At 43.6% G+C, this 12,759-nt stretch overlaps 1 pseudogene; it reads left to right on the top strand.

Annotated features, from left to right (window-relative positions):
• Window positions 1-3,370: 3,370 nt before the first annotated feature.
• LOC102820970 lies at window positions 3,371-4,890 on the top strand (annotated as a pseudogene).
• The last annotated feature ends 7,869 nt before the right edge of the window (window positions 4,891-12,759 follow it).

Raw genomic sequence — 12,759 nt, 5'->3', positions numbered from 1 at the left:
TTTTGGATGGGATTTACAGTCTCGGCTTTTAGGGGAGGTTTTTACATTTGTCTGTGGACCATTTCATTTTTGACAGTTTCAAATTTTCCTAGATTCAGACTTAGTACATTCCATGTTCTGATTTTCAATGGATGTTTACAGCTGTTTCTCTTTATTTTGAGTTGTGGCCCATCAGCAAATGAAGGTCTCGCGGGCTTTTCTCCCATGGGCTTTACTCCATTCTCATCATCACCGTCAACTCTACTTTGAGGAGGCATCTCTTCCCCAGTCGCATTTTGAGTGACTTCCAACCTGAGAGGCTCATTTTCCGGCACTATATCTGACAATGTTTCTCTGCTATTCATAAGGTTTTCAGTGACTAAATATTTGGAAATAGTTTGTCACTCCTTCTTCCTAGTCTGTCTTTGTTTGGAAGCTCATCTGAAACCTGTCCACCATAGGTGACCCTGCTGGTATTTAAAATACCGTGGTATAGCTTTCAGAATCACAGCCACTCACAAGCCACCACAGTATGACAAACTGACAGACAGCTGGTGGGGTGATAATAATTACTCACTATTAAATCAAGAAAATCCTATCCCCATCTCCTTTCACCAGACCTGATGAAAACTGTGGACTACCAGAAAAACCAACAAATCTGTTTTGGAAGGTGTATAGCCAGGGTGGTCCTTAAAGTGAGGATGGTGAGACTTTGTCTCACATATTTTGGACATGTTATCATGGAGGGACCAGTCCCTTGAGGAGACATCATACAAGGTAAAGTAGTGGGTCAGCAAAAAAAAGGATTTTTATATGTTTTGTTCACTGCTGTAGCCTTAAAATCTAAAACCATAGTATTGTACAATGTAAGCACCCAATACATATTTGCTGAATTGTTACATATTCAAACCACATCAATTGAAAAGCTATTGTTGAGTGCCATCAAGTCAATTCTGACTTATAGCCACTCCATGTGACAGAGTAGAGCTATCACATAGGGTTTTCTAGGCTGAAATCTTTTTTTTTTTGCTTCCCCAAGATGGCAGCTTTAATCCTCTTAGCCAAGACCCCTCAGGTCCCGCCACTATTGGCCTCCTCTGGCATACTGCCCTGGACCATGCCTAGTGGCACTTCCGCAGGTAGCCCCTCCCTATGGTCACTGACAAGGGTGTCTCCTGGGATTCAGGCCTGCTGAGCCCCCAGGGGCCTAGGAATACAGGATTCAGTGGCCAGGAACCTGTTTCTCAGACCATCTCCAATATCTCCTGGAGGCGGGGCTCAGGCCCTCTCTGTTGGGAGACTACTCAGAGATGGGGCATATCTTCACCCCTGCAGCAAGCTTTTCTAGGCTGGAATCTTTATGGAAGCAGATTACTAGGTCTTTCTCCTGCAGAGCCACTAGGTGGGTTCAACCAAATAATTGAACACGCAACCATTGGAGCCATCAGGGATCCATAAATGAATAGTTGTTGTTAAGTGCCGTCGAGTTGGTTCCAACCCATAGTGACCCTGTACAGGGTTTCCGAGGCTGTAAATCTTTACGGGAGCAGAAAGCCTCATCTTTCTCCTGTGGAGCGGCTGGTAGTTTCGAACTGCTGACCTTAAGGTTCACAGTCCATTTCGTAACCACTACGCTACCAGAGTAAGTCTTGCTTTTTCTGCTCCACCCTCTAAAGTGCCTATGGGCTGTTGTTGTTGTTGCTGAGTGCTGTCGAGTTGAATCCAACTCATAGTAACCCTGTATAGGGTTGCCGAGGCTGTAAATCTTGGCAGTAGCAGAAAGCTTCATATTTCTCCCGCTTCCTTTTCAGAAGTAACCAGAAACTATGGGTAATAGTTAACAATTTTTAAGTTCTTGTTATTCTTCCAGAAACATCTTCTGTGCATACCAGAAAATTCGTATATGCAATAAATGTTATCCCTGTTACTATGTATGTATGACAAGTATAAACATTATGCTCTATACTTTACTTTTTCAGTTAAACATTTAAGCTAGAAGTCCTTCAACAGCAATGTACATTAAATTACTTCGTCTTTCTAATGGCTGGAGGTCCTGGGTGTTGCAAATAACTAATGCGAATTTAAATGTTGGAGGTTTGAGTTTATCCAGAGGAGACTTGGAAGAAAGTCCTAGTGATCTGCTTCTGAGAAAACAGTCACTGAAAACTGTATTGATCCATTAACAACTCTTTCATTTGCTATGAGACCAGAAGAACTGGAGGATGTTTGCCTACCGTTACCTAACACTTTGGTCAAAGATTTTACAGAAGAATCCTGATCAAAAGGGGGGAAATACAGAATATAATTTCAAATGCTAATGGAATCCAAACTTTCTGGAGTCATTGAGGCTGGATGATGAACTCCTGGAATTATTGCCCTGAAATAATCATTAATCCTTAAACCAAAAAATCCCCTGAAGTCAGTAGGGGATTATTTAATTGGTAAAGAATGTCTACCCTGAGTATTTTGCTCTTTTAAGATAGAATCATATGGGAGTTATAAGGAGCTCTGGTGGTATAGTGGGTTACATGTTGGGCTGCTAACCACAAGGTCAGAAGTTCGAATCCACTAGTCCCTCCTTGGGAGAAAGATGAGTCTTTCTGCGCCTGTGAATATTTATAGTCTTTGACACCTTGTATAGGGTTACTATGAGTCAGAACTGACTCAATGGCACATAGCTACTACTACCATATTGTCCTATTGACAATAGCAACCTGAAAGATTTGACAGGAGATTTAGGAGGGAGTGAGTTTATGTTAATGGAGGAGGCACAACTCAGAAAAAGGAGGTTTCTGACCCATTGTGACCCAGCATAGGGTTTCCAAGGAGCAACTGGTGAGCTTGAACCACCGACCTTGTGGTTCAAACTGACCATGGGGTCCTATGCGTATTCTCCAGCGCCACACCAGGACTTGGTTCTCACAAGAGCAGATATATTTGAAGCCATTGTTGTAGTTACTGCCAATTTATCTCCTTAGGAGTTGTCTTAATTCTCTAGTGCTGCTATGTCAGAAACACTACAAGTGGATCACTTGCACCATGACAAAAATTGATTCCCTCACAGTTCAGGCACCCGCTCCAGCAGATGGCTTCCTCTGGCTTTTAGTGATTACACGAACAATGTAATCAGTGTGACTGGTCAATATGTGTATGTTCTACCATGTATATTCTAAATGATAAAATTCCAAATCCCAAACCAACTACCATTAAGTCAGTTTAGACTCACAGTGACCCTGTAGGACATCTTTATGGACGTCAACTGCCACATGAGGTTGGTGGGTTCAAATTACCAATCTTGAGTGCGTTACTTACATTGACTCTTAGCTTACTTAGTAATCAGGACCCAGTGCCTGCTCTTTGGCCTCCTCCTCCAATCCTAACCCATAGCAACATGTGTGAGTATATCTCTATCCATGTGAGCCACTCAAGTGGTCAGATTGGCAATGCCTGCTGGGAGCTCTGCTGTCTGGAATATGGCATCCAGCCTGAAGGTCACAGGCCAAGTGACAAGACCATTGGAGGAAGAGATGACTCCTTCAATACCTTCTCCATTGAAACTGGTGCTGGCAAGCATGTGCCCGGAACAGTGTTTGTAGACCTGGAACCCATAGTCATTGATGAAGTTCACAAAGACACCTACCACCAGCTTTTCCACCCTGAGTTGCTCATCACAGGCAAGGAAGATGCTGCCAGTAACTATGCCCATGGTCACACCATTGACAAAGAGATTATTGACCTTGTCTTGAACAAAATTTGAAACCTCGTTGACCAGTGCACAGGTCGTCAGGGTTTCTTGGTTTTCTACAACTTTAATGGGGGAACCGGTTCTGTGTTCACATCCCTGCCGATGGATTAGGGCAAGAAATCCAAATTAGAGTTCTCCATTTACCAGCTCCTCTGATTTCCACAGCTGGCTCTGGTAGCGTAGTGGTTACAAATTGGGGTGCTATCCTCAAGGTTGGCAGTTCGAAACTACCAGTCGTTCTTTGGGAGAAAGATGAGGCTTTCTGCTCCCGTAAAGATTTACAGCCTTGGAAACTCTGTGCAGGGTCACTATGAGTTGAAACTGACTCCACAGTACTTAACAACGACACAAGTTGAGCCCTACAAGTCCATCCTCACCCCCCACACCATCCTGGAGCACTCAGATTGTGCCTTCATGGTAGACAATGAGGCCATCTATGACATCTATTACAGAATCTATACTAACCTTAACTGCCTTATTAGCAAGATTGTGTCCTCCATCATGGATTCCCTCAGATTTGATGGTGCCCTGAATGTCGATCTCACAGAATTCCAGACCAACCTGTTGCCCTTTCCCTGCATCCACTTCCCTCTGGCCACATATGCCCCCATCATCTCAGCTGAGAGAGTTTACCATGAACAGCTTTCTGCAGCAGAGAGTACCAATGCTTGCCTTGAGTCAGCCAACCAGATGGTGAAATGTGATCCTTGCCATGGTAAGTACATGGCGATGTGGTTCTGAAAGATGTCAATGCTGCCATTGCCACCAACAAGACCAAGCACAGCATTCAGTTTACGTATTGGTGCCCCACTGGCTTCGAAGTTGGTGTTAACTACCAACCTCCCACTGTGGTACCTGGTGGAGACTTGGCTAAGGTACAGGGAGATGTGTGTATGCTAAGCAACATCAGAACCATTGCTGAGGCCTAGGCTTGCCTGGACCACAAATTTGTCCTGATGTATGCTAAGCATGCATTTGTTTGCTGGTATGCGGGTGAGGGGATGGAGGAAGAAGAGTTTTCTCAGGATTGGGAGGACATGGCTGCCCTTGAGAAGGACTATGAAGAGGTTAGTGTGGATTCTGTTGAAGGAGGAGAGGCTGAGGAAGAAGAATTCCTTTTAGCCCTGCAGCATGCCACACTCAACTTCAGCTTCTGTGCTATCTGACATAGCTCTCTGGTTATCTTCACTATCAACAATGATCATGTTTGATTTTTCCATGTATACCTATAAGATTTTTACATCATGTCTCAAAGTAAAAGTATTAAGAAGAAGGAAAAATTCACCAACAGTTTGGTTAGCAGCAGACTGCTTTTAACCACTGCGCCACCAGGATTCCTCAAAATAACAAAAAGTATGGAGCACAGTTCTACTCTGACACACATGGAGTCGCTATGAGTTGGAATCCTGTCCATGACAGTTGGTTTGGCTTTTAGTTTGTTGTTGTTAAGTTCTGTCTAGCAGGTTCTGACTCATAGCAACCCTGTATAGGGCTTCCAAGGAGGGACCTGAGTGTTTGAACCACTGACCTTGTGGTTAGCAGTCTAGTGCTTATCCAACAGTGCCACACCAGATTTTTAATAGTTATGTAATATCCCACAGCTTAATAATTAAATACTTAAAGAAAAACAAATTGCTCCCTTGGTTTGGAAAATGGAAAGGCTGATGACAATTAAATGCCTCTGAGACCACACCCTTTGTATTTATTCCAGCAGATGGAGTGGTCTGAGTTTTCTCAGATGCTTCTCAGTGGCACTAAAGACAACAGTGCAAATACATTAACAGCTTTTTCCTTCAGGTATTTTGATCAGCTCCTTGGAGGCTAAGATGGTCAAACCTCGTCTTTCATACTTTGGACATATTGTCAGGAGGGACCAGTTGCTAGAGAAGGATATCATGTTTGGTAAGGTAGAGGGTCAGAGAAAAAGAGGAAGACGCCCAATGAGACGAATTGGTCAAGATGCAGTATCGATGGACTCAAGCGTGACAACAGTAGTGAGGTTGGCCCAGGATTGGGTAGTATTTTGTTCTGCTGTGCATAAGGTCGCTGTGAGTCGGTACTGACTCGATGGCACCTAACAACAACAACAACAATTTTACTTTCAACAACAAAACTATTTTTTCTTGGAAGACTGGGAAATAAATTAAATTGGACAGTACTGAGCAAAGAAGTAAAATTAAAACTAAACTTAGGAGCCCTCCAACTGATCTCAGCAGCCTTCAGTGGTGGCCAGAGAGTGGCCTTATTGTCGCCATTAAAAAACCAATTGCTGTTGAGTTGACTTAGAGTCACGGCTCTGCCATGTGTGTCAGAGCAGTTCTGTGCTCCGTAGGGTTTTCAATGGCTAATTTTTTCTTTTAACTTTTAATTGTGAATTGGTTGAAGGTTTACAGAACAAATCAGTAATTTATACATATTTTGTTTCATGATATTGATTACAGTTCCCACATTGTAGTATCATTTATTCCACTTCCTCCCTATTTCCCATTTCAATTCCTCCTTCTTTCCTAACCCTTTTGAACTTTGTCTTTGGGCAATGGCTAATTTTTCCTAAGTAGATCACCGGGCCTTTCTTCCAAGGTGTCTCTGGTCAGACTTGAATCTCCAACTATTCAGTTAGTAGCTAAGTCTATTGTTTGCTTCACCCAGGACTACTTCAAAAAAGAAGCCATTTCTTTGGTTCCAAGTCCACCTTTGATAGAAACAAACTGGCTATCCTGCCACAAGGCTCAAGAGGGAGTGGAAAGAGTCTAGTTTCAAAGGGAAAGTTAAAACAAAACTGGACTGACTATTACAGGTGGGTATGAAGGTGAGATACATTCCATCAAAGGCATTTAGATAACTCCAAGGAAGGTCTCAGGGGAGCAAGTGCACTCAGGTATGTTTTATGCAATGGCTGGACAATGCAGAGAGGTTTTACGATCTTAACTATTATTTAAACAGCTCTTGAAAGTCCCATCAGAAAAGATAATGTTTTGTCCTAGGTTTTAATTACTATAGGGAAAACCAACCCTGCAAAAGTGGTGTGTGGTTGGTCCCTGACTTCTCTGTTCATTCTAACCTGGACTATATTTCAGTCAAATAGATTCCAAGCAAATGAAACTATTTATTCCTTTCAAAATTTCAACAGTTTCCTGGTCCACAAGTCAGGCCTCTTAAGTTCAAATTGCATTTCCAATGAGCTAAAATTTTGGCCCAGTAGGCTCAAATATCTCATTTATATTTGGGGTATTCCAACAAGTCTTTGGAGTCCTGGTGTGGCGCTGTAGGTTAATGTGCTACACTGCAAAGCAGGTTGAACTGCACGGCGGGTGGTTCAAGCTTACCATCTGCTCCTCGGAAACCCTATACAATAGGGTTGCTATGGGTTGGAATCGACTCTACGGCACTTAACAAGTCTTTACTCCTGCATATTAATAGTACACATGCTGAGATTATCATGTGTGATACAATTACTAAATGGATGAGGGTGGGTACAGAGAGGAGGACAGATTTAAACCAAGCAGTCAGCTGAGAGGAGTGTGTAGGAAAACAGGGACTATCTAGTGAAAGGTTTGTTCTAATGAAGTTCAGACATTTTCATTGTTTTCTCTTAAATAGGCAAGGAAACGCGGAATCTCTCTGTACTATTTCTTACAACTGCGTGTGAATCTACAATTATCTAAAAGGAAGAAAAAACACAATAATTAAAGAAAAGGCAAGGAAGAAACTTTTGGGGGGTTGATTTTATGGAAATCATTACTTTTAACAACAAAACCAAAGCAGTTGTCCTTGAATCAATTCAGATTTATGATGACCCCAGATATGTCAGAGTAGACTTGTGGCTCCCTAGGGTTGTCAACAGCTGGTGTTCTGGAAGTAGATTGCCAGGGTTTTCTTATGATCTCCAAACTGCTAGTAGACGGCTGTGTAACTGTGTGCACCATCCAGGGACTCCAAAGAAGGCATAGATAGAATTTGTTCATTTTTTGTCCTTTGCTGGGTCAAATGAGCAAGCAACAAACAACACCCCATTGTCATCTAGGTGACTACAACTCATAGCAACCCTAGAGGACAGAGTAGAACTGTCCGTACAGTTTCCAAGGAGATTTGTCACATCCTTCTCTCTTTTAGTAGATGGTGGGTTTGAATAGTTGACCTTTTCGGTAGCAGCTAAGCACTTAACCACTGTGTCACCAGGGTTCCCTTAAGAATCCTCAAGCCTTTAAAAGGAGTTCAATGCAAACGTCTCTTCTCAGATCTTGTGGTCGAATGCTTATCTTATAGAGCTACATCAGGACTATACCCGCTTAGGATGTATTTAGTCCATCACCTTTGAGATGTCAGTTTGAGGACTAAGGTGCTCCTGACCTAAGCCATGGTATTTTCAGTAGCCTCATATGCATATGAAAGTTGGACAGTGAGAAAGGAAGAACATAGAATAATTGATGCATTTGAATTATGGTGTTGGAGAAGAATATTAAATGTACCATGGATTGCCAAAAGAACAAACATCTGTGTTGGAAGAACAACCAGAATGCTCCTAAGAAGCCAGGATGGCCACACTAGGTCTTTCATACTTTGGACAGATTGTCAGGAGGGACCAGTCCCTGGAGTAGGACATTATGCTTGGTAAAATGTAGGGTCAGCAAAAAAGAGAAAGAAGCCCAACAAGATGGATTGGCACAGTGGAAGCAGCAATGGGCTCAAGGGAAACAACGATTATAAAGATGGCACACGACAGGGCACTGTTTCTATCTGTTGTACATAAAGTTGCTATGAGTCAGAATGAACTCAATGGCATCTAACAACAACTACAACAACAATCTTTGAGATATAGAAAGAGTATATTAGGCATAGAGAAGTAGCAGAGATGAGGGAAGATAGATGCTAAGTCACGTGGATGTCTTCAAAGACCCATGAAACAGTGCTGAAGAGACAAGGACCTTTCTCCAGAACTGAGAGAGAAAGTCTTTCCCTAGAACCAGCACTTCTAGCCTCCTACATTGTGAGAAAAGAAATTTTTGTTTGTTAAAGCCACCCATTTATTATATTTTTGTTATAGCAACACTAGATAAGACAAAAGGTAATAACGTAATGTTCTCATTATCTACCCAGTACAACCTTTTATGGGTGGTAGCGTTGCTTTCTTGAAGAACATTAAGTCAAAATGGGCAAGGGTTCAGAAGTGGTAGAATGAGCAAATATTCCAGTTATTCTTCCCTCATAAGCAACCGTATGCAGAACAGAATGAAACACTGCCCAGTCCTGGGCCAACCTCACAATCATTGCCATTCTTGAGCCCATAGCTGCTGCCACTTGTTAGGGGTCTTCCTTGCTTTCTCTGACTTTCCACTGCTTTCTCTGATGTCCTTCTATAGGGACTGTTCTCTCCTGATAATATGTCTGCAGTATGAAAAACGAAGTCTGGCCATGCTGGCTTCTAACATTCTGGCTGCACTTCTTCCAGCACAGATATGTTTGTTCCTTTGACGGTCGATGGTACTTTTAATATTCTTCTCCAATATGATAAGCATTGGACGGCAAACCACAAAGTTGGTGGTTTGAATCCACTAGTCACTCCATGGGAGAAAGATGAGGCTTTCTGCTCCTGTAAAGACACACAGCCTCGGAAACCCTATACAGGATCACTATGAATTGGAACCTACTAGAGAACTCTTTACAACAATAACAACAATCTACAGATTAGAAAAGAAAATTGAGAATTTAAGATTATGCATGAATTAATTTTAAAACAATAGCAATATGCCCAGTATATGTTAATCATGCTTTTATATTCAGAAAATAAATTTTTAAAAATTAAAATATTTCATGGTAAGAGCAGCACTTTGAGAACAACTTTTCTAGCCGGAGCCTAATGTCTTTGACCTTGTTCTGTGTTTTCACTGTTTCTTGTTCTGGTGTTGCTTATATGTTAACCCTCTTAGACTCTGAGCTTCTTAAAAGGAGAGAGAGAAAATCTTTCTTCATCATTATTTCCTCAGAATCTAACACAGTGTTTGGTCCATAGCAGGCACTGAATAAAATGACTTTTTTTTTTTAACTTAAGCATATGCCTTAATTATAAAAGCAGCATAGGTATATTACAGAAAATAGAATAAGAAAAACTACTCATCACTCCATAGCTGTCATTTTGAGTGAATTTTATATCAGTCATTTTTCAAAATGCATTTTTATACCTAAAAATCACATCATGTATAATAAATGAGCACCATAATTTTAAATACTCTCCTACCACACACACTTAACAATGGGCAAGGAACACTTGTGAAGCATAGTTAAGTGGTGCTACGCTAACTGAAAAGTTGGCAGTTCAAATCCACCAATGACTCCATGGGAGAAAAGATCTGGTGTTTTGCTCCTGAAAAGATTACAGTTTAGGAAACTCTATGGTGAAGTTTTGCTGTGTCCTATAGAGTCTTTATGAGTGGGAATCTAAACAACACACAATAGCAATGTTGTTGTTGTTGTTGTTGTCAGGTGCCATCGAGTCGGAACCGACTCACAGCGACCCCATGCACAGCAGAACGAAACAATGTCCGATCCTGGGCCAACCTCACTACCACTGCCACACTTGAGTCCATCAATGATGCCACCTGGCTGATCCATCTCGTTGGGGGTCTTCCTCTTTTTCTCTGACCCTCCACCTTACCCAGCATGACATCCTTCTCCAACGATTGTTTCCTCTGGACAATATGTCCAAAGTAGGAGAGACGAAGCTTAGCCATCCTGGCCTCCAAGGAGCACTCTGGCTGCACTTCTTCCAAAACAGATCTATTGGTTCTTTTGGCAGTCCATGGCACTTTCAGTATTCTCCTCCAACACCACAACTCAAAGGCATCAATTCTTCTACAATGTTCCTTATTCACTGTCCAGCTTTTGCATCCATATGAGGCTATTGAAAATACAATGGCCTGGGTCAGGCGCACCTTAGTCCTCAAGCTGACATCTCTGCTCTTCAACAATAGCAATAAGTAAGCTTTTTCTTCTTTCTTTATAACTAGTATAGTGTTCCATTGTGAAACACAGTTTACCGACTAAATACTCAACATGAATACATTTAGGATGCTTCCAGGTTGTTGGTTTTTTTTTGTAATAAATACGGTAATCCTGTAAAAAATACCTTCACACATATAGCTTTTTTTTTAGCATTTAGTGTTATTTCCTTAGAATAGAGTCCCAGAAGTAAGATTACTAGGTCAAAGATGTAGACATTTTTTATGGCTTTTAATACATATTGTAAAATTGCTTTCCAAAAGGGTTATACTAATTTACAATGCCACCAGCACTTTTAAGAATATGTTTTTAGCACACAAATCATAAGCGTAGGTGCTATTAGAAATATTAATCGATAAAATATTGTACCCCAGTTGTTAAAATTTTGCGTTTTTTTTTTTTTTTTTTTTGAGGCTCATAAAATTAAAGTTTCTGAAGGAGTGTAAAATACAAAACATTCTTTTGGGATCTCTTTACTTCGGGAAAACTTGAGATTTTCACTTGTGAAGACTAGAAAAAGAACACATGTGGTTAGGACTGGCACAGAATTCACTTTGACAGTCAACCTTAACGCCAAAACACGTGAAGGCGGACTTTTCACCGATTCTGCTAGCTGTCACGGACAGTGGCAAAGGGCAAAATAGACGTAGAGAATAGAACGCTTGCACTGCAAACGATACGACATCTATACAGAGCTCTGCTTTCCAAGAGACAGCCTTTTGTTTTGACTTTGGGATGGCACCTCTTTCCTTTGTTTCGGGTATGACCTGCCCACGTGCAGCCTCTCTGGATTTCTCTGTGGTGGGCATTTTCATTTTGAGCGTGGCACCCTGCCACGTCACGTTGCTCTGTGCTTCTCTGCACAGCGTGCTAGCTCACTAGAGGTGGACAAGTGCTCTATTTGTCCTCACATGATGAACCCTAGCATGTTTCTAGGCTTTCTCTCCCGGACAGACCCAGCTCATCTTCCCTTCACAGCATTCACTGGCGGGGGACGACAAGACATCGAATCCAGGATGGAAGGAAACTTGGCAGCCTCGCCCTCCGCACGGGCGCACCGGGGTCTAATGTGTCCCTGATTCCGTGCAGCTGCCTCATCCTGGGACAGGCATATATGAGTCATCAACTCTGTGGGTCACATGGGCAACGTGACCAAAATAAAGTTTCAGTATTTTAAGCCGCTAGAAAAGGGGACAACGGAGCACATCGGGGGCGGGGAGCAGGAGGCGGGCACAGGCCAGCCGCGCCACCGGGCCGGAGGGAGCCAGCGGCGGCAGGGCTGGGGGCGGGGGAAGGGGCAGGGCCTGGTGGGAGTGCCCCTCCCCCACCAGGCTGTAGCGACGCCCGGACTGCCGGCCCACCGGCTCCGGAGCGTGGTGCAGCGTGGTGGCCAGCGGACCACGGCCCCGAGGCCCCGACGCGCGGCGTATTCGCCAGCAACAGCATGCTGCGGGATCCCAGAGATCCCAACGCGTCCTCTGTTGCCGCCGGGACCCCACGCGCCAGCAGCGGGTTCCCCGGGAACGTCCTTCAGCCCCGGGAGCACGCGGGAAAAGCCCCAGCACGCCAATGAGCAAGCGCCTTCCTCATGACGGTCACGCTGAGGGGCGGGGTTTCTCCTCGCCGCGCCCGAATTCCGGGAACCCTCTTTGATTGGTCTATATGGCCTGGGAAACACTATAGTAACGCCCAATCAAAACACCACGTCTCGGCCTCGAGGAAATATTCCAAGTCGGCCCCATTCTGATTGGAGAGTTCTTTTGGAGTCTGGCCAGTGGGAAGCTTTGTTTAGGTCTGGAAGGCGGGCTTTCTTGGGAGTGGGTGGGGAGGGGGCGTTGATTATTAGCCAATCCCTTCAGTCCGTTGGGTGGTGACCAGCCAATGGGCCAGATGGATAGGACGCTCCTCCCGGAGAGTAGTGAGACCCCTGGTATGGGGTGATTGGTGGCAGGATCGACGAGTGGCAGGCACACGGCCCAACAGGCGCTGTGCGTGGGCCGTGGGGCGGGGCCAGGGCGGGTGCGCGGCGGCGGCGGGGT

Source organism: Chrysochloris asiatica, unplaced genomic scaffold, assembly GCF_000296735.1.
Source record: "Chrysochloris asiatica unplaced genomic scaffold, ChrAsi1.0 scaffold00223, whole genome shotgun sequence".
NCBI lineage: Eukaryota > Metazoa > Chordata > Mammalia > Afrosoricida > Chrysochloridae > Chrysochloris > Chrysochloris asiatica.
Note: the sequence above shows the minus strand (reverse complement) of the source record. Positions and strands in the feature narration are given on the sequence as shown.